The sequence below is a fragment of the Staurois parvus genome, unplaced genomic scaffold (genome assembly GCF_062004578.1).
Source record: "Staurois parvus isolate SC_StPar_1 unplaced genomic scaffold, SC_StPar_1.0 ptg000321l, whole genome shotgun sequence".
Classification (NCBI taxonomy): domain Eukaryota; kingdom Metazoa; phylum Chordata; class Amphibia; order Anura; family Ranidae; genus Staurois; species Staurois parvus.
Window position 1 is genome coordinate 6224536 of NW_028318117.1, and position 22330 is coordinate 6246865.

At 42.1% G+C, this 22330-nt stretch overlaps 1 protein-coding gene across 4 annotated transcripts in view; it reads left to right on the forward strand.

Annotated features, from left to right (window-relative positions):
- RAP1GAP2 (RAP1 GTPase activating protein 2) overlaps positions 1–22330 on the forward strand; it is a 918850-nt gene that overhangs the window by 772904 nt on the left and 123616 nt on the right. The gene's annotated exons all lie outside the window — the stretch shown is intronic.

Consider the following 22330-nt stretch of genomic DNA (forward strand, 5'->3'; position numbering starts at 1 on the left):
CAAACGCCTAGCAACCGCCAGTAAACCACGCGTTAAAAACGCTCCACAAACACCAGACCAATGCTTGTCAAATGCTATAGGGGGGTCTGGCAACAGTTGGAAAAAAAGTCAAGTGTGAATGAGCCCTGAAACAGCTTTTTGCTGCCCTTTATGCCACCCCTTCTGTGGCCAAAATGTTGCCATAATGCATCTTTGCCGACCGCAGAGCTTCTGAGATGTGAGCAAAGTTATATGGGTAAAATACGTATGACAGTCCATAACGTTAAAGAGGAACATCCACTGTCCCTGTCTTTTTTTTCTTTCCTTTCACCTGTTGTACAGTGTGGTTCTCAATGCACATATTCCCTAGCCCAGCAGTGCTGATCTGCTGAGGTCCACTGCTCAGGCATGAGCTTGGGTCCTTTGTCTTGGTACACCTGGAACAGGCATTTTCCAGGTTCATTCAGGCAGCTGGTTTACGATGACAGGTACCAGCTCATTCCAACAACCTCTGTTTATGATGTAGATATCCCAGGAGAGCATTCTTGCCAGCTAAGAATGGCAGCGGGAAGGGTGGGTGTGGTAGGTAAAAAAAATGTAAACCGTAACAAAAAAGGGGGCTTTTCAGAATATGGGGATGGGGGGGGGGGTGAGAGCCAGGGAGGTAGTCTCGTAAGGGTGGGTGAAGGTCCACTTTAATTCTCAACAAGCTCCTGAGAGGTTTTCATATTTTCCTGACACAATCCCTTTGGATTGTAGATCCAAACCCATTCAATAATATCTCATATAAGCTTTAACAGGACTAAGAGCAGAGCTGGTGTGGAGAGGACTAGGGGAGCTCCAACACTCACTGGACACTTTATTAGGTACACTTTACTAATGCCAAGAAAATATCCCCCACACAAGTACACCACCACCCCCAGCCTGAACCGTTGATACAAGGCAAGATGGATCCTTGCTTTCATGTTGTTTATGCCAAATTCTGACCCTACCATCTGAATGTCGCAGCAACCAGTCTGCCCATTCTCCTCTGACATCAACAAGACTTTTTCGTCTACACAAGTGCCGATCACTGGATATTTTTGGACCATTCTCTGTAAACCCTAGAGATGTTTATGCGTGAATCCCAGTAGAACAGCAGTTTTTGAAATGGTCTGGCACCAACAACCATGCCACATTCAAAGTCACTTAAATCCCCTTTCTTCCCCATTCTGATTCCTGGTTTGAACTTCAGCAAGTCATTGCCACCACGTCTATATGCCTAAATACATTGAGTTGCTGTCATGTGATTGGCTGATTAGCAATTTGTGTTACCAAGCAATGCTGGTGAGAGTACATTTAAACAGGAAGCAGCCAGGAAAGCCTGTACAAGATCAGCAACATTGATATGCAAATGGACAAAGCTAGGGTTTAGTTCTCCTGCAAAGCTGAACTCCAACCTTCCCTTTTTTTCCCACATTTGTAGAAATTCCTCTTCTGTGTTGATACTGGTTACTCTCAATTTCATGCATACCCACAAGAAAAGCCTTTCAAGCTTTAGCAACTATCTTAAGCCCACCGTCAATTCCTGTATGTAAAACTTCTGTCATGCAATTGCTTCTCCTCTTGATTTGTATGTCATTGCTCCCCTTTTCACAGCTATTAGCGTTCTTTGCCATCAAGTATTTTGTTCTGAAGCTTTATTTGAACATATCCCCAGCATTCCTTTGGATGTGCATGATTAAAAGCAACCAATCTGCAAAGGGCCAGTTAAAGTTAGCAAAACCCAGTCACGAGCAGGGAGGAGTAGGCACATTTAAAGGGATCCTGGGGATGTATTCTTTAATAAGTGCCTACCAGCCCATCCCATCAAATTTGGAGGAAATTCTGAATAGGTACCCAATGATGATGCCACTAGGTCCCAAAGAGGTATTTGTTGAAAAACAAAATAATTTAATTGAAAAATGTTTATTGCATGCTGATCATGGGGAAGGAGAGGACAAGGGAAGGTATTACATGCTTAAGCCACTCTTTGAATTTTAGGTGTATCTTTAGCCATTTTTTTTTTAGATGATGGGGTTAGAACTTCTGTTGAGTTTTTGTTGTCATTGCCTCTGCTGGGGAGAGTGACTCTTTTAATTTGACTTCACCACCATTGCCACAAGGATAGAGAGTTAGGTGAAATTCAACATTTTACTGGTGTCAGTGGAATGGGAAGGAAAATCTTCCAATGAGGACACTTGTTCCAGTGACAGCTGCCTAAAAGGGAATTGACCCTCACCGTGGAGATATTTCTACTAACTTCTTGTAGAGTCTATTGGACAGGGAAGCGTTCAGTGTTCAAGGAAATCAGAGAAATAATTGCAGTATATGAGAGGAGCCTGCACAACTGTACACTTCAGGAGCTGCAATTTATAAACTGTATGTAGCACCCTCTAATGTGCAACTAGAATAGTGTAGGCAACGCTATTGAGTATGATTCATGGTAATTGTGTGACTCTGTGATTAAGTGTTGGTCAATACAAGAAATGGCCACTGCCCCAGTCTATAACTGGCCTTCACAGCAAGGAGCACATGGAAGGGTGACGCATGTCAAACAACAAAAAGAAAAATTGCCAGCTCTAACTTGCCAGCCAGCCTGCAAACAAACCAAATTAACCCGTCTAACAGTATGCGTTAAAAACAGGGCTTTAGTTAGCACACATTTGCAAATACATGCGTAAGCTACAGGGCTTCGTCACGGCACCCCAGTATTCTGTAGTTCCTAACTCTCCAATTTTAAGAGCCCCCATAGTAGAGGCACATGTATTTAATGGATAGACCAAGGGCAGATGGACCTGAGGGAGCCCACCCCTCCTTAAAGGTACAGGAGCGCACTGGACACCCAGCATGTAGCACAATGGCAGCTAAGGTGTGCAGTGCGCCCCCTCGACCAACAATTCAACAGTACAAAAAATGGCCACTGCCCCAGTCTATAACTGGCCTTCACAGCGAGGAGCACATGGAAGGGCAACGCATGTCAAACAACAAAAAAGAAAAATTTGCAGCTCTAACTTGCCAGCCATCCTGCAAACAAATTGAATTAACCTGTCTAACAGTATGCGTTAAAAACAGGGCTTTAGTTAGCACACATTTGCAAATACATGCGTAAGCTACAGAGCCTCGTCACGGCACCCCAGTATTTTGTAATTCCTAACTCTCAAATTTTAATTTTATTGTTGGTTAAGCTGGATGAGTTAACAGGTTGGGACCCTATCGCCTCCACCTGGTTCTGGAGGATGATGGGAATCTTCCAGAAGCCAGTAGGCAGAAGACGTGGAGACCTAATTTGCATGTTTGTGGAAGTCTAACCAACCCCAGGTTTGGAGGCCCTGGTAGAGTGGTGGACCAGCCCATAAATATGAGATAGTCAGGCCGGCTGGGGAGTCTGGTGGAAGATGGAGTGCTGAGGAGACTGTCAGTGGCCTGGTAGGGGTCCCCTAGGTCTGAGGAGGGGGAGGGGACTGACTTCTAGGCTGGGCTTAGGTTGGCTCAGAAGGATCCATTCAGCAGTTTGGCATGAACAGGATCAAGGCCTGGGAGCAGTGGGAGCAAAAAGGACAGAGTGAGTACATCAGTACACCCTGGGATTCACAAGGGAAAAGACTGCCACTTGTAGCAAGCTTTCAAAGGATAGTGCTGTACTTAATCCTTTATCCCTGTCCTGTGAAATCTTAAGAGCAGCGAGGAGGGCTGGTAGTGTCTGCAGGCTGTGTAGCTGGGAGCTGTTCTACAGGGGAGAGGATACATCTCTGCATGTAGTTTACAAAAAGCTAAGTTGATTTCAAAGGGGCTTTGAGTTCCTCGCCCGTAAAGGGCTGTTGCTACTGATCCACAAAGTCTGATGGATTTTAAGCAAAAGAATAGTCCAGGATCTGTTTCTATAAACAGGAATAAGGTTGTCCCCTTGCATTGTTTCAGTCAAGTTGGGCATCCCAAAATCCCTATTATCCTATCCAAGTTATATTCCCCTAATAAAATAACATACTTCCATAGTTTGTAAGGTTGAATAAAGATGCCAGTCCATCCAGTTCAACCTATGTGGGTGTGTGTTTGCTCATGTCAAAGATCATATCTCATATTCCTGTATATTATGTTCGCTAAGATGCCCATCTAAGAGTTTTTTTGAATATCAATACTTCGCGCTGTCACCACCGATTGTGGAAGCAAGTTCTCCATGCTTATTGCTCTGACAGTGAAAAAACCCCTACGCAGTTTAACCACTAGCCTACGGGGCACTTATACCCCCTTCCTGCCCAGGCCAATTTCCAGCTTTCAGCGCTGTGGCACTTTGAATGACAATTGCGCGGTCATACAACACTGTACCCATATGACATTTTTATCATTTTTTTTTGGTGACAGATAGAGCTTTCTTTTGGTGGTATGTAATCACCTCTGGGTTTTTTATTTTTTCTTAAACAAACCAAAAACCACTGAAAATTTTGTTTTTTCTTAGTTTTTGTTATCAAATTTTGTAAATAAGTGATTTTTCTCCTTCACTGATATACGCTAATGAGGCTGCAGTGGTGGGCACTGATGGGCTGCACTGATGGACACTGATAGGTGGCACTGATGGGCACTGATGAGGAGGCACTGATGGGCATTGACAGGCATCACTGATGGGCACTGCAAGGCAGCACTGATACATGGTACTGATAAGCGGCACTGATAGGCGGCACTAACTGGCACTGATAGGTGGCACTGACTGGCACTGATAGGCGGCACTGACTGGCACTGATAGGCGGCACTGATTGGCATTGATAGGTGGCACTGATTGGTGACACAGAAAGGCAGCTCAGATGGGCACTGATATGTGGCATTGATGTGCACTGGTAGGCACTGATATGTGGCATTGATGTGGCACTGATGGGCACTGGCACGAGGCACTGATGAGCACTGACACAAGGCACTGATGGACACTGACAGGTGGCACTGCTGGAGCTATACTGATCATCAGGGCACACTGATCATCAGTGCCCTGATGATCAGTGCAGATGTCCCCTCCGCGGAAAGCTGATTACCGGCTCTCCTCTCGAGCTGTCAGCATGACAGCTCAAGAGGAGAGAAATGCAGATAACCGGCATTTCCCTGTTTACATGTGATCAGCTGTGATTGGATACAGCTGATCACATGACCGAGCCGACATCTTCGGCTCTTTCCGTGATCGGTGAGCCGCTGTGTCCGAGGGACATAGCGCACCGCCAATCGCCGTGCTGTGCGCTCCCTGAGCCGTGCATGCGCGTTGAGAATGGGAGGACGTCATATGACGTCCTCCCAGAATAAGAGAACCAACTCAGGACCCTGCATTTACTCTATATGGTCTCCCACAGTACACACTACATGGAAATGCAATTGTTTTAGTAAATATAAACTGCTAAATATTTTTTCTCATCAGCAGTTAGAGCAGTCTTGTAAATTATATCAGTGTTCAGCAGAACACTGGTTAAAGCATGTAGGAGGAGTTTTCTTTCTTCTCTAGGAGGATGCAGAACCCATGACCTCTGTCTGGACAGATCTGATTGGTCCTGTGCTGATCACATGTACTCTCCCAAGAAAAAAAAAACCTCTCTAGCAATACACACCAAACTGAGCATGTGCAGAGTGACTCCACACGATATAGGAGGGGGACACTGGAAGAAGGGGAGGATCAGAGAAGTCAGGGTCAAACTGATTTTTTACACAATGCAGAGGATTAACCCCTTAGGTTCCACAGTGAGTATAACAAACATGCTTTACTGAATATACAGACTGGCTTCTCTGCCAATTTAATTAAGGGATGAGTTCACCTTTGACCAAAAATAATGAATGCACATTTTTTTGCAGGTAAAAAAATATGCATTTATTATTTTTGGTTGCAGCAGCCTGCTCACTAACTGTGGATGAATGTTTGGAAAATGTCTGTTGCCTGGCTGTGCAAAGCTTAAGGGTACCTAGATAAACAGCAGCCTTCATGAGGGTAGCGCTGTACAGCGTTCAACTACAGACCATTATATATCAACTCTTGTATTGCTGTGTCTTACGTTGCAGTATTGTCCTATATAACACACCGTGGCATTCAGCTTCTGACACAATCAGATGCTTACCTGGATTGACCTTAGTAGAAACATAAGAACTAGACTCATAGTACCAGTGATGGATATAGGATACTTTGTTGTAGCCTCCCATACAATGCAGTGCATACCATTGAGCAAATGACTTTGCAGGTAGTAATAAAAAAAAAGGATTATACTAAACACAGACTAGAATACAGATCTGTGGGAGTTGGTGGTGAGGTCAGTTTTCAGACTTCTGTATGAATCATCAAAAAGACGAAGCTGATTGTCTGGCTGTTATAGTTTAGAATGTGTTTGATTAAGTGTTTTTCTGAGTGTGGCTTTTCAAATGCTCATTCATTCCTCAAGCATTGATCTGGGTAGACCGAAGGTTGACTTCCAGCCTTAGGCATCAACAGCATCCACAGGAATTCATTGTTAATTCTATTTCAGCTTTTCATGTATAGCCCTTTAATCTGTCATCCTTGTATAATCTCTCAGGTGTGTGGGCTCCATGTGTTTACTAGTTATTGTACTTCAACTTTACAGCAATAGCAAGCAATGTAAGCCTCCTATTGTGTTGACTTGATATTTAACTGCAGAGTAGACCAGACATATTTTATAATTTGTAGGTAATCAATCTTTTTGTAAAAGCGATATGATATGGACGATGACTGGCATGCAGTAAATTCCAGAAAGAAAAATCTTTCATTCTTGTTTGACAGTTTGTAGAGCTGTAATTTAGCTTTTATTGAAAGTAGTAAAGCTGCTTTCAAATGGGGCAAACTCCATTTAGATCAACAGGGGATCTGTCTGCTGATCAGAGTGGACACATCCATGTCCACTCAGTTTATGCATAGGGAACACGGACAGAGCCTGATCTGCTCTTTGGATGTCCGGGAGTAAACTGACTCCGCTGTCTGTTTGCACCTGTCACACTTCCCCTTAACAACAGGTGGTCAGGCACTATAGCTGGCTTCTGTGTTCTTCACCTATAGCAGCCCCCTTTCCCGCAAGGCAAGCAGGTCTACCAGTACTCGGTTGCCCCCAGGACTTATACACAATGCTTTAGTGCCCAGCTACCACACTGGGACAGATGCAAACTGAGCACAGGTACTTGTGGTTGGCAGACAGAGTTTTTACAGTGACACTCCAGGTACAAGGCAGGCAGGGTTCAGAGTAGTCAGGGTTCAATCCATAGTCAAAAGGCAGACAGGGTTCAGAGAATAGTCGATATCGATCCAAAGTCATAAACAGGGGAATCCAAACAGCAAGTTTGACGGGTCAGCAAACCCAGATTGTGGGTTCCTGACCCGCCATCCCTGAGCATCAGTGTTCTAAATGGAGCCGAAATGGAGTGATACCAATCGCACTCTGCCTGGGACAGCAATAACTGGCAATACCTGTAGCAAGGGAGGTTTCTGAATGCAGGATTATTATTAAACGTCAGTTTATATTATAAAATCAAACGATATATATGGGCATATCTCTTCTGCAATGGTTACTAGGCTGCTTTCCAACGTATCCGCAGGTGCACCACAATGTACCTGCAAGTTACCTGCACTGAGCCATAGACTTCTGTTATTACCTGCGGGATTGGAGCGCTTTCAGAAAGCGCACCACACCTGCAGGAAATAATAGAAGTCTATGGCAAAGTGCAGCTAACCACAGGAAAGCCACAGGTGCACTGCGTTGCAGGTAAACCGCAGTGCATCACTAAGAAAGCAGCCTTAGGCCCTGTCACAAGATCGGACCAATTGGGTCTGCCTGTCCGTTTTTCAGGCAGACCCATTCAAACCCTCTATTCACCTCTATGGCGCAGCAGATGTAAACAGACTTATCTGATCTGCTAAAAAAAACAGAATAGGATTGTACCCTTCCCTTTGGTCGGATCGGAGAGCCCATAGAGTAGAGCAGACTGTGTCCATGTGTGCTCTGCATATGCAGAGTGGACATGCACATGACATCCACCCACTCTGCTCACTGTGGCCTGTGACCGCTTACCAAGTCACTCAAGTGGCCTTCGCTCTTCAAAAGGTTGGGCACCCCTGGTCTAGGGGAATTCTTCTTACTTTCTGTTGCTTTTTTATGACTTAACTACTGCCTACTCCCCCCCCCAAAAAACTTTAGGCTATAAATATACTTTAACACAACAGTTAGTTTTAGAGTTGGGAGCAAAACCAGACAGATAGAAGGAGAACTTAAAAATATCAACTAAAATCAGTACTCTTGACTCTTGACAACATGACCTCCCAACTGGCACATACTTGACATGTGAGCTGCTTTATGCCGGGTAGATAGAATTTGGTGGACCTGAGTCATAGCTGGAGGTCATTAAAATGTAATTTATACAGTATGAAATTCCAGCTCACATTTCTTGTATTTTTTCAGTCTTGAACAGATTGTAAAGGAGTTAGAACTTTGGTCAGGTTTTTATTGATGCCTATGTTCATTAGAATTTCCCTTTCTTGTATAGGTAGCAGGATGGGAAGTGAACAAAAACTCCCTGCCCCACTAACCCAATGGATTTGGGCAGAATTAAGCTCTAGACAGAGTAGCAGCATGGCCCACCACACAGACATCAACTGTGTACAAGTATATGCTCCCCTGTGAAATGATGGACTGCTGCACAGTTTTGACTCATTACATTGCTCCCATGGTTTACTGCAGGAACATTAAAGTTGGCTGTTCTTTGGGCCCTAGATTCCTGCTTTGGTTGCTTTTTACCTGCTTCACAGGGCATTTAAGAACTGAAGACAAATCTTCCCGATTGGGATTGGGAATTGCTTTGAATCTCTTTCTGAAAAGTGCCAGTAGACCTTTATGCTGATGCAAACACATTCAGAAAACCTACATATTATACAAGTGGCAATTCGTTAGGATTTATGAATCGCCTTGTTCATAGTTTTAATCTCATAATGTTTGGAAATTTACTGTAGTTTATTGTGAGTCTGCAGTGATGATTTGTGCAAAGTCTTCTCAGCCAATAAATACAATAATAAGTACAATGATATCCAACACTTTTCCTCTCCTCTCCATTTTACAAAATGGTCGTAAATCTAAAACACATTTTTCAGCTGGACATTTAAGCTGTTTTATTTCCCCTGGATCGTCAGTGTTGCTGCTTTTTTGTTCTCTTTATGGAGCTGTTTTATGGCTATAATAGATCAGTTTAGTTTGCTGCAATCCAAAGTGCAGTTGGTAAAGTCTAGGGTAAAAAGCCGAAATTGTTGTTTCCTAAAGATTAATCACTATAGCTATTTTATTGTATTTTTAAGCATCTTGGTAGGAGTGTTTTACAAGCACTGCTTACACCAGCAAGAAAGAAGCCACTGCTAAAATACATATATACTGTATGTAGGCAGACTCAGTGAAAAAATACAGGCATCGTATTTTGTTTATTTAGCCAGGGCTACATTTTGCAAAGTTTTACTACTATCACAAGAAATATATCTATTTCAGTAATTTGCTGTTATTGCTGTTGTATTTATTATTATTATACAGGATTTATATAGCGCCAACAGTTTACGCAGCACTTTACAACATAAATGCATACAGTACAATTACAGGATTCAGAGGGCCCCGCTCGTTAGAGCTTACAATCTAAGATTCTTCCAAAATATAAAATTATATTTAATACTGTACATTTTAATCTGCGCTAGCATATACACTGTTAATATTATTATTATTACTATTCAGGATTTTTGTAGTACAAACAGTTTATGTATTGCTTTGCAAAATATAGTTAGACAGTACAGTTACAATACAATTTAGTACAAGAGGGGCCTGCTGCTAAGACCTTACAGTCTAAAAGGGAGGGGCAAGTGATACAAAAGGTAGTATTCTAACCCTAGGTTCACAGCGTTTTGCTGAAATGCAGTACAGTACATTTAACATGATTTCCTATGAGACATATTCACACCTGTGTGTTTTCACCCACTGCAATTTATGGAAAGGGTCAGGGACTTTTTTGAATGCAAAAAGTAGCATTTTTGTTTCTATAGACTTCAATGGAAACACTGCAGAAAACCATGTATTACGTTTTCCCTGTTTTTTTTTATGTGTTTTTGATGTGTTTTGTACATTAAATCTGCCTAGCAACAAGAAAAAAAAATACAAGTGCAAAAACTCAAGTGCAAAAATGAAACGCAAAACGCAATGCAGAAATGGCTCAAACGCAACCTGCATAGGTGTGAACCTAGATTAAGAGATTAGCTGACTGAGAAAGTAAAAGTTCAGTTTATTAGGGGAGGTAGGATAGACTTCCCTGAAGAGATGAGTTTTCAGGAAAGGCAGAGTAGGAGAAAGCTGGAGAGGTTGGATTAGAGTGTTTCAGAGGATAGAAGAGGCTCCAGAGAAGTCCTGAAAGTGAGCATGGGAGCAGGCGATGAGGGAGCATAGAGAACGGGAAGGCATGAGAGGAACAAAGACATCAGTTTGGGTGTTATTTTGAAATGGCTTTGTACAAGAGGGCTTTGTATGTTGTAATATTTCTAATTTTATTTGTTGGGAAAGCTAAAGCCCATGGAGGGATTGAAAGAGAAAGATGGCAGACACTGAACAGCTGGTAAGGTGGATGAGTCTGGGAGCAATATTTATGATAGACTGAAGAGGAGATAGCCTATGTAAAGGTAGGCCAACAAGTAGAGAGTTGCAGTAATCAAAGCGGGAGATAACAAGAGAGTGAACTAGTGGCTTTACGGTGACGTTAGTTAAAAAGGGATGTATTCTGGAGATGCTACAAAAAAATTATTTCTTTCAGTATTTTTAAATGGTATCTTATATGTAGTTATTTTCAATGCAATAAAGTGGAAGTTAACACAAAAAGTGAATATTTGCGATATTATTAGGAATATATAGACATTTTACTAGATGTTGTACTTAAAATCTAAAAGTTTTTTTTTTACCTTAAAGGATTACTTCACCTTTTAACAAAAAATAATAAAAAAACATATTTTTTTGCAGGTAAAAATGTGCATTTTTTATTTTTTGTTGCAAGAGCCTGTAAAGCATTGCACCAGCGATCAGCAGATTGTTGATGCCATGCAAGTCTCCTGCAGACCTGTCAGTGTGTCTGCTTGCCCGTACGGGATGTAGAGAAAATCAGAGCTTACACTTGGCAAAACTTTTGTGATTAATGACAGGGCCTTTAAACTGTTATGTTTGCAGGCATTAGCTTATAGCCCTCCTGGAATTATTTCTTGTATTGCATTAGTATAACATACCAGACTGCCTGGAGGTGACCTTAGCCAGTCAATGTTATAATGCTTGTGACGTTTTTGTTTATTTGTCTTTTTAACTGAGAATAAAATATTTTTTTCTAGCTACTGCAAAGCACTGATGTATCAGCCTAGAAACAATAAATCTCAGGGATCCAAAGACAATATCATGTTATATATAAGTTATTCTTATTTTAAATACCTCTCACCCTACATTAAAGTGGAGGTCCAGTCAAAATAAAAAAAAATAAAAGTTATCACTAGAGATGAGCGAATCGAACCAGGCGAAGTGGAATTCGATTCGAATTTCAGGAAAAATTAGATTCGCGTCGAATCCGAATATTAGCCTACTTCGGGTGCGCGAATCGGATTTTTCCCGATCAGCCGGCAAAAGTGTCCCTGCAGAGAGCTCCGCTATTTCTGACAGTTCTCTGACAGTTCCTTCACATGTACAGCGGTTGAAACATTGTATCTATTTGTTTCCATTTAGGATACAGATGTTTTTATTCGGAAACAGATACAATGTTTCAACCGCTGTAAATGTGAAAGTCAGAGAACTGTCAGAAATAGAGGAGCTCTGCAGATACACTTTTTGCCGGTTTGGAATTATTCTTATTTTCATCCTACTTCTTCTTCTTCTTCTTCTTCTTCATCCTCATCCTCAGAAGAAGAAGAAGAGGATGAGGATGAGGATGAAGAAGAAGAAGAAGAAGTAGGATGAAAATAAGAAGAATTCCAAGCCGGCAAAAAGTGTATCTGCAGAGCTCCTCTAAGTGTATCTGCAGAATAGAGGAGCTCTGCAGATACACTTTTTGCCGGCTTGGAATTCTTCTTATTTTCATCCTACTTCTTCTTCTTCTTCCTCTTCATCCTCATCCTCATCCTCTTCTTCTTCTTCTGAGGATGAGGATGAAGAAGAAGAAGAAGAAGAAGTAGGATGAAAATAAGAAGAATTCCAAGCCGGCAAAAAGTGTATCTGCAGAGCTCCTCTATTCTGCAGATACACTTAGAGGAGCTCTGCAGATACACTTTTTGCCGGCTTGGAATTCTTATTTTCATCCTACTTCTTCTTCTTCTTCTTCTTCTTCTTCTTCTTCCTCTTCATCCTCATCCTCTTCTTCTTCTTCTGAGGATGAAGAAGAAGAAGAAGAAGAAGAAGAAGTAGGATGAAAATAAGAAGAATTCCAAGCCGGCAAAAAGTGTATCTGCAGAGCTCCTCTATTCTGCAGATACACTTAGAGGAGCTCTGCAGATACACTTTTTGCTGGCTTGGAATTCTTCTTATTTTCATCCTACTTCTTCTTCTTCTTCTTCATCCTCATCCTCAGAAGAAGAAGAAGAGGATGAGGATGAAGAAGAAGAAGAAGAAGTAGGATGAAAATAAGAAGAATTCCAAGCCGGCAAAAAGTGTATCTGCAGAGCTCCGCTAAGTGTATCTGCAGAGCTCCGCTATTTCTGACAGTTCTGTGACATTCCCTCCATACAGCGGTTGAAACATTGTATCTATTTGTTTCCTTCTCCTTCTTCTCATCCTTCTCCTTCTCCTTCTTCTCATCCTTCTCCTTCTTCTCATCCTTCTCCTTCTCCTTCTTCTCATCCTTCTTCTCATCCTTCTCCTTCTTCTCATCCTTCTCCTTCTCCTTCTTCTCATCCTTCTCCTTCTTCTCATCCTTCTCCTTCTTCTCATCCTTCTCCTTCTTCTCATCCTTCTCCTTCTTCTCATCCTTCTCCTTCTTCTCATCCTTCTCCTTCTCCTTCTTCTCATCCTTCTCCTTCTCCTTCTTCTCATCCTTCTCCTTCTCCTTCTCCTGCTTCTCATCCTTCTCCTTCTTCTCATCCTTCTTCTCATCATTCTCCTTCTTCTCATCCTTCTCCTTCTTCTCATCCTTCTTCTTCTTCTCATCCTTCTTCTTCTTCTCATCCTTCTTCTTCTTCTCATCCTTCTTCTTCTCATCCTTCTCCTTCTTCTCATCCTTCTTCTCATCCTTCTCCTTCTTCTCATCCTTCTCCTTCTTCTCATCCTTCTCCTTCTTCTCATCCTTCTTCTCATCATTCTCCTTCTTCTCATCCTTCTTCTCATCCTTCTCCTTCTTCTCATCCTTCTCCTTCTTCTCATCCTTCTTCTTCTTCTCATCCTTCTTCTTCTTCTCATCCTTCTTCTTCTTCTCATCCTTCTCCTTCTTCTCATCCTTCTTCTCATCCTTCTCCTTCTTCTCATCCTTCTCCTTCTTCTCATCCTTCTCCTTCTTCTCATCCTTCTCCTTCTTCTCATCCTTCTCCTTCTCCTTCTTCTCATCCTTCTCTTTCTCCTTCTTCTCATCCTTCTCCTTCTTCTCATCCTTCTCCTTCTCCTTCTTCTCATCCTTCTCCTTCTTCTCATCCTTCTCCTTCTCCTTCTTCTCATCCTTCTCCTTCTTCTCATCCTTCTCCTTCTCCATCTTCTCATCCTTCTCCTTCTCCTTCTTCTCCTTCTCCTTCTCCTTCTCCTCATCCTTCTCCTTCTTCTCATCCTTCTCCTTCTCCTTCTTCTCATCCTTCTCCTTCTCCTTCTTCTCATCCTTCTCCTTCTCCTTCTTCTCATCCTTCTCCTTGTCCTTCTCCTTGTCCTTCCTCATCTCCAAGGGCATTTAAATTAAAGGTACAGTGTTCTGCACTAATTTAAAGGCTCTCTGAAGCCTAGAAACCCTTTTAATAAGTTAAATTCGTAGCGAATTAATTCGCATCGAATCGAATTTCTTCCTCAAATTTGGCGAATCAGCCGAATCGAATTTTTGAATAATTCGCTCATCTCTAGTTATCACCTACAAAAATTGTAGCTGCTGACTTTAAAAAAAAAAAACACACTAACCTGTCCCTCGATCCAGCGGTGTATTCACACCAGCCGGGTTCACCAGCTGTCCTGTTTGATCGGCGCCAGCATCTTCAGTTTGGGCATCCACCTGTGACAGCTTGTGGCTTCACAGCCGGGTGCCCACTGCACATGCGTGAGGAACGCTGTGCTTTGTGAATGTGCCCATAGTTTTCTGAGACCTGTCACATGTTCCAGAAGACTACAGGGAGGGAGGGGGGGAGGACAACTTCCGCTTCCGATCACCTTGCTGTAAAAGTGGGAGCAGGTACCTGTCAAATTCAGGTACCCCACTCCCCAAAGGCGCCAAACCTTAACGAAGAGTGGGGGATGAAGCCTTAAAGCAGAACTTCCTTTTTTGGGTGGAGCTTCACTTTAAGGGGTACTGTATATTTGTGAAGCAGTAAATGTGGCTCCAACCAAACGTTCACCGGGGGGGGGGGGGGGGGGGTGAATCAATCACTGTCATTTAAAGCCCAACTCCAGGAACAAATGTGATGTAAATAGTGCAAAGCGTATCTATTACCTTACTCCTGAGCCTTAATTCCAAATACCTCTTCCTAAGCCATCCTGCAGTGTGATGGACCAAAGTCACAATTTCCTCTATGAGCAAAGTTTACATCTGCCCTGAGGAACAGACATTATTCCCTTCTTGTTATCTTTTTGGGAGCTGGTCCCCTAACCACCTCTGTGAATTCTTGTTCCTCTGGAGCCTATGAGAGAGGACTAGGCCACAGGAAGTGTTGCCCCCACCAATAGGAGGTATGCACATCTAGCACTCTAGCGATGTGGACACCTAAAGAAGGATCCCAGGAAGTAAACAGAAGTAGAGAGAAGGATCATCATGTGACCATGACTTCAGTTAAAGGAGAACTAAACCCATCAATTTAGCTGTTGCCCAAAACATTCAAATCATATCATGAATGATAACTGTCACACTGCTTTATGACCCCAACCACACTGGCAAGCCATCATATAGCTGGTGTCATAACTGATCACATGTGCAGCACCATGTCAACTGCAGATCAAACAGAGACTAAGATGGCAGCTTCCTTTTCTGTAAAGATTCAGAGGGTTTAGTTCCACTTTTAATAAAATGGGCATTTGGATAGATACATTTTGTTCATACGAAATGTGAGTTACAGGGGGGTGGAAGGGAGGGATGTGAGGGGGATTGCTGATATCCTGGAGTTGGGCTTATAAAAAACAGACATGAGGAAGATTCACCTACAATGAAATTTTGGTGAATGTCAGAGTAAATGCATTATACTGTTTGTTGCACAATATTAAATTATATTACAAATTAGTTGATTGCATTGTTTATATCTCCATTTCCATCAATGGTTCCCCAGTTGTTAATCGCCTTAGCAACAATGCTTCTTAGAACTACGCATGTGAATATGCTCAATTCCCTGAGCACATTAATGCTGTGCCCTTTCTTCTGCAGCAATTATAGACCAATTCCACCACCATGAACTTAGAAAGCTCAGCATTTTGATGTTTTGTCCATCAAAACCACGGGATATGCATTTAATCACTGAACAGGAAACCATTATGTCTTTCAGAAAAGACATCTCCTATGGTAGATGAATAGATACATGTTTTCCCACTGGCTATCACTCCTTTGTCTGGATCTCATTCTCCTACTTTCCATCATACACCCACATCTCAGCACCCAACATAGGGCTGCTTTGTGTTTGTGCAAATCAATGGTGAAAAGAAGAAAGAAAGGAGTTTGTCTTGTTTAAGTGCACTGCTGATTCTCCCTTAATGATCCGGTGCCTACAGTCTGAGTATTTATTTTTGTAAAAAAGAGCATTGGATAACAGAGGATATATATTCTGTATCACCAAGGAATTATAAACGTTATTGAAAATGTTTTTTGAAAAGTCCATAGTAGGATAGCATAGACACAGATCTGCACCAATTAGTACAGAGGGTCCTAAAATGTATACCCAAAAATGAACTTTTCTTTTTTAGGCCTTTGGCCTGTTAAATATACTATTGGAATACATTGTACTTATTGATCCTGCTAGAAATCTGCCTCTGCTATCTGCACAGTTATTGGCAGACATTGTTCAAGTAAAAATAAGGATTGTTTGCTGTTTTTTTTGTGCAATCAAAATGTAAAATTGAGAAAACTTTACTAACAATGCTACTTGCATGTCTCTCATTTGAAGGGACAGTCCCTCTTTTGACACCAAATCCCTCTTCCACTCGTGCAGCCTCAGTTGTCCGCCTGTTTGCTCTGATGTTTACATCTTTATACAAAAATGTATTATTTCAGTGTCAAAAGTATTATGCCGCACTAAACTTTTTTTTTATCCATGGACATACAAACACTAGGTGCAAGCATGAGGCATACACCACTTACACTGCGCTCCTGGTAAACCAATCTGTGTGCTATAATGCATCCCAAAAAAGGCAAAGACAAAGGGTCCTGGAAAATCTAAGGAAAAAGCTCCTGCACTTGGATCTGATTGAAGGATGAAGGTTGAAGGACCAACATGGCGCTGGAGTTCGTGAAATTAAACCATCAACGTTTTTTAAAACAAAGCACATTTACATCTCAGAAACCTGAACACCAACCTGTGTAATCATCTCAGTGATACAGATAACAGAGCAGGGTAGCACAGGTAGCAAAAGCAAAGCGGGACACATCAGACAGCAGCAAAGTGGACTGGTTCAGTGGTGCAATAAACGTGACCAGGGTTGCGCTGGCAGCAGTATAGAGCACAGCATCCAGCAGCAGTATGGACTAGATACCAGTCTCAGTAGTGTAAGTGAAATGCCCAGAGTAACACAGGCAGAAGGATGGGCCAAGGAAAGTGGCAGCAGTGTGGGCAAGGAACTGGCCACAAGCTCAAAAGAGCTGGCATGCTGTCGGCGTGCACCGCAAACTGCAGCAGTAGCTGTCATGTTGGAAAGAACCTCCTTTTCTGTACCACTGATCTCCTTATCTGTACCACTGAGACAATTACTCAGACTGGTGTTCAAGTTTCTGAGATGTAAGTGTGCTTTGTTTTAATAACTGTTGCTGGTTTTACACTTTTGTTATCCAACCTCTATATTTGTACATTTGATAGTTTGAAAAGCCAATATAAATGAAAAATATAAGTAAAAAAAGTGCTTGAGTGGTTTAGTCAATCATCTTTGTGGTCTGTGTAACCAGGGCTGTGGCAGTGATGTGTCCTTCACCTACATAGTATGTGCTAAAAGGTATCCCTCTTTGTTATCTCAAAAAGTTGGGAGGCTTGTGCATGTCATTTGACACATTGGCAGCCAATGATGATGTATCTCCTGCAAATGTTCCATAGAGTTGTATTATCCTGGCATCCACAGATGTTGGAAATCTGCCCTATGCTTGTCAGCAGCCAGTGTAAGGCCGCATGATCACTGCTGATTTTAGGCCCAGCAGGAGATTCCTGCAGCAAGAATCTGCTGATTTTTGTGTCTGGAATACCAGGTAGTTCCAGACATGGTCAGCTTGTGCAAAGCAATGAAAGGCTCACAAGAGCCACAGCTGTCTGACAGTCTTCCATGTGTCCGCACATCCAGTGGTCACTGGTGGCTAGGGCCGGATGCCCTTCCTTGGATGCAATGGGGTTGATTTACCAAAACTGGAGAGTGCAAAATCTGGTGCAGTTCCTACAGCATAGTCATCCAGTTCTGGGAGGCCGTCTATTTACGTCTTTCCAGAACCGTGCCCCCCTTCAGACACAGCTGACCACAGAGAGAGGTAAAGGGCCAATCACGGCGTCCCTTTACCACATGATCAGCTGTGTCACAGCTGATCACAATGAAAACATTGTTATCGGGTTTTCCTTTCCTTGCGCTTGTCCTGCGCGCTTGTCGCAGCATGAGGAGAGGAAAGCCGGCAACTGGCAAGTGTGAAAGGGAACATCTACACTGATAAGGGCATGGAATCCATGTCCTGATTATCAGTGCAGCCCCAACAGTGCCCATCAGTACTGCCTATCAATACCGATCAGTGTCCATCAGTGTTGCCAATCAATGCCCATCAGTGCTGCCAATCAGTACCCATCAGTGCTTCCAGTCAGTGATCATCAGTGCCTCCCATCAGCGCCACCTACCAGTGCAGCCTCATCAGTACCTCCTTATCAGTGCCTACCAGTTTTGCCTCATCAGTGCCCATCAGGGAAGCCTATCCGTGCCCATCAGTTCAGCCTCATCAACGCACATCAGCTGTCTGAAAAATTTTGTAACAGAAACTAACTTTTCAAAATTTTTGGTCTTTTTTCTTTTGTTTAGCAAAAAATAAAAACCCCAGTGACAACTAAATGCCACTAGCAGAAAGCTCTATTTGTGTAAAAATCAATGATAAAAATTTCATTTGGGTAGCATGACCGCACAATTGTCATTCAAAGTGTGAGAGTGCTGAAAGCTGAAAATTGGCCTGGGCAGGAAGAGGGTAAAAGTACCCAGTAGGCAAGTGGTTAAGCTTTGACAATAAAACCTGGAAGCTGATTGGTTTCTATGCAGAGCTGCACCATATTTTACACCATGCAGTTTTAGTAAATCAGCCCTAATCTATCTGCATCCGGAGGTGATCATCTGTCCATGGCACCTTTCTGGAACCACCTGTGATTCTAGCCCCAAGAATCCTCCAGTTTTTTCCACAGAAATCCACGGTCACATCTAAAATCCTCAGTGTGAATGAGGTCTAATAGAGAGAAGAAATTGCTAGGAGGAAGGGAAAGGAGTTTTTGCAGAAGAGACATGCAGAGCCTCTTTTACCACACAACTCTACCGATTTTAGCATTTTTTACATTTTCAGTTTCTCTTTGAATCTGATATCAACAGAATATACAAGGTAAAAATTAATGGTTTTTATAGAATGTGTGCAGATAAATGTGCTTCCTCGCAAAGGTTAATGCCACGTTTTACTACCTGACTAGTTCTATCTATCAGTGCTGCGCAAATATTTATTTTCATATAGGATGTTTGAGCTGTCTGTGATGATGTTCATGTTAATCTTCAGTTAGTAGAAAAGACTAGAAAGCATGTGATGAAAAAATGACATTATTTAAACTAGATACTAATAGCAGTTATTATTGTGCAAGTAAAAATCCCCCACCTGTACAGAAACTGATATATTGACAATTGTTGTGCAGCCTACTGCTATGTTATCTGTAATGATGGACAAAAACGTCTGCTGGGATTCTGACGGGAAGTCAGCTGTACATTTGAAACAACAGTATCACTTCCCTTTATAAGACTTCCTTTTTAGCTATATATTTTGTTTTGATAAACTTTGAGAATACCAGCTCAAAATTTAGGCCTCATTCACATGAGCATACTTAAAGTGGAATTCCAGTCAAATTCCAACTAAGCCCAAATCTATTCCCACCACCATTCTAAAGACTATTCTATCCGCCTATTTTGAAGTCGCTCTGGTCTGGTCACATGACTGGGTCCCAGCACCAGCTTCGGCATAGAGGAGAGGCAGCGACAATGGCTGCAGAACCTGGGCGATGATGTCACCCATAGGCTCACTATGGGGCAACCATTGTCAGCTGTCCCTCCTCTACATTAAAGCCAGTGCTGGGAGCCAGTCATGTGACCAGATTGGAGCGGCTTCATAATAGGTAAGCATAGGTATCTTCATTTACGGAGTAGTTGGAATAGTCTTAGACTGGGGTTGGGAGTAGATTTAGGCTTAGTTAGAATTTGACTGGAATTCCACTTTAAGCTTACACCTGTGTGAGGGCCAATGATGCACAGGTGTTCCATGCATCCATGTGCAGGTATTCCCATTCATATCAGTTGGGACACAGTCGCTGTTTCCAGTTTGACATCTGTATGGGTGCTGGTGCGTGTGGGTGCAGGAACACCCATGCTCCCCATGCAAGCTCTCACACCTAAAGTGTTACTAAACCCACAACAGTAAAATCAGTCCGTCTATGCGGTAAAGCATGCTTGTTATACTCAAGGTGGAACCCAATGGGTTAATCCTCTGCATTGTGTAAAAAGGATGTTTGATCCTGTCTTCTCTAATCCTCCCCTTGTTCCACATTCCCCATTTCATCTCCTGATAGAACACAGCCATGGGGACACTCTGCACATGCTCAGTTTGGTGTGCACTGCTAGAGAGTTTTTTCCTTTTCTTGGAAGGGAGCATGTGATCAGCACATGGCCAATCAGCATTGTCCAGACAGAGGGTCAGGGGTTATGCAATTTCACTTGGAAAGTGAGAGGAGAATGAAAACTCCTCCTACAAGCTTTAAGCAGTGCTCTGCTGGACACTGATAGAAGTCACAAGACTGCTCTAGCTGCTGATAAGAAAAGGTAAAATACTAAAATAATTGCACTTCCATGTTCTGTATACTGTGGGAGACCAGATATAGTGAATGCAGGGGCTGGGGTTTAGTAACACTTTAAGAACACCCAACTGAATGAGGCCTTATGTGTACTGGCTCTTTAGTTGGTTTTTGATGTTCACTAAAGTATATTCAGTGCTTTAGACCCATTTTCAGTTATCCTTTGTTATAAATACTGTACATTTAAGCCACATTTAGACATTTATATCCCTTCATATACCTGCAGGCCTGCATGGAATGATTTATGGCTCATTTTTGCTTGGACTGCTTTAAATTTCCTGTTTCTGTCAGTGAAAATGTTGTTTCCTGCCCTCACACTACAGTGGTCTGTGTGTACATAACTGAGTAACAGAAACACCCCTTATCATAAGTATCCGCACACAAACATCTATTGCAGAGAAGGGGAATGGTATAGCTGGCCAGGTATGTGTGATGTAATTAGACCACTGGGTCTTTCTGGTGCCTATTGGACTGTTTTAGTAATAATTAGACAACCTACATCAACTACAGCAACAGAAAAATAGAGATATGATTAAGAAAATGGACATTAATACAATGTTTGTCTGACTGCATATCTATCTCTGTGATGTCATTTGGGCTTTAAAACCACACCCATTCTCTGACACAGAGGAGTCCACAATTGTTGCAGTCATATATGCATATCATAAGAAATGCTGTGATTTGACATTAAGCAGCATGTGGCTGTTCAGAGGTTTTAAAACCTTCTAGATTTTTTTGCATGAACATTCATCATAAGTTAGATGCAAAGGTAACTTCCTACAGATCTGTTTTTCACAGTAGTCATATTTGGTTTAATCTGTAGAATTTCCGATAACGATGATCCTTATTATCCGTTGTAAGTGCAAGCCACAGTAAAGGGTAGTGGGCCAAGTTTTTTTTTTTTTGTGAGTTATATGGAAAGGGTTAAAGAGGGAACATCAGAAATTGTCATGGTGTAGTAACTTCAATGGTCCATTATTGGACCATTATTTCATCCTTTCAATGGATGAAATCGTATATAACCATAATTTCAAAGTATTTCTGTGTTTTTGCTGTTGTTGTTGTCATTATGTAATATGCCATTAATGTAATTTGACTCAATGGAGTTGGTTTAGTAAAGGCAAATAGGCCGTTCACTTTGCTAAGGAGTTTTTGCCTAGCTTAGCAAATGTAGGGAAAATTCACTTTGTAAAGAATACCAAATCATGAGAGAAAAAACATCAATTTTGATTGCTTGCACATGATTTGGATGATGAAAGTCAGCAAAGCTTCACGTCATTCATGTAGGCAAGTTAAGCAATGTTTACTTTTGTCATCCTATCATGTGCAAGGGAAATTCCTATTTGGCTAGCTTTCTGCGTACAGTTTTGAGGATTTTAAGCGAATATGAGTTAAGTGACCTTTGTACTCTTTTTTTTTTTTTCCTTTGAAAATTGATGGATAAAGTAAAATGATGGCAATAAATATTTTGTGTATATACACTATATTGCCGAAAGTATTGGGATGCCTGCCTTTATATGCACATGAACTTTAATGGCATCCCAGTCTTAGTCTGTAGGGTTCAATATTGAGTTGGCCCACCCTTTGCAGCTATAACAGCTTCAACTCCTCTGTGAAGGCCGTCCACAAGGTTTAGCAGTGTGTCTATGGGAATGTTTGACCATTCTTCCAGAAGCGCATTTGTAAGGTCAGGCATTGATATCTGACAAAAAGGCCTGGCTCGTAGTCTTTACTCTAATTCATCCCAAAGGTGATCTATCGGGTTGAGGTCAGGACTCTCTGCAGGCCAGTCAAGTTCCTCCACCCCAAACTCGCTCATCCATGTCTTTACAGACCTTGCTTTTTGCACTGGTGCACAGTCATGTTGGAACAGGAAGGGGCCATCCCCAAACG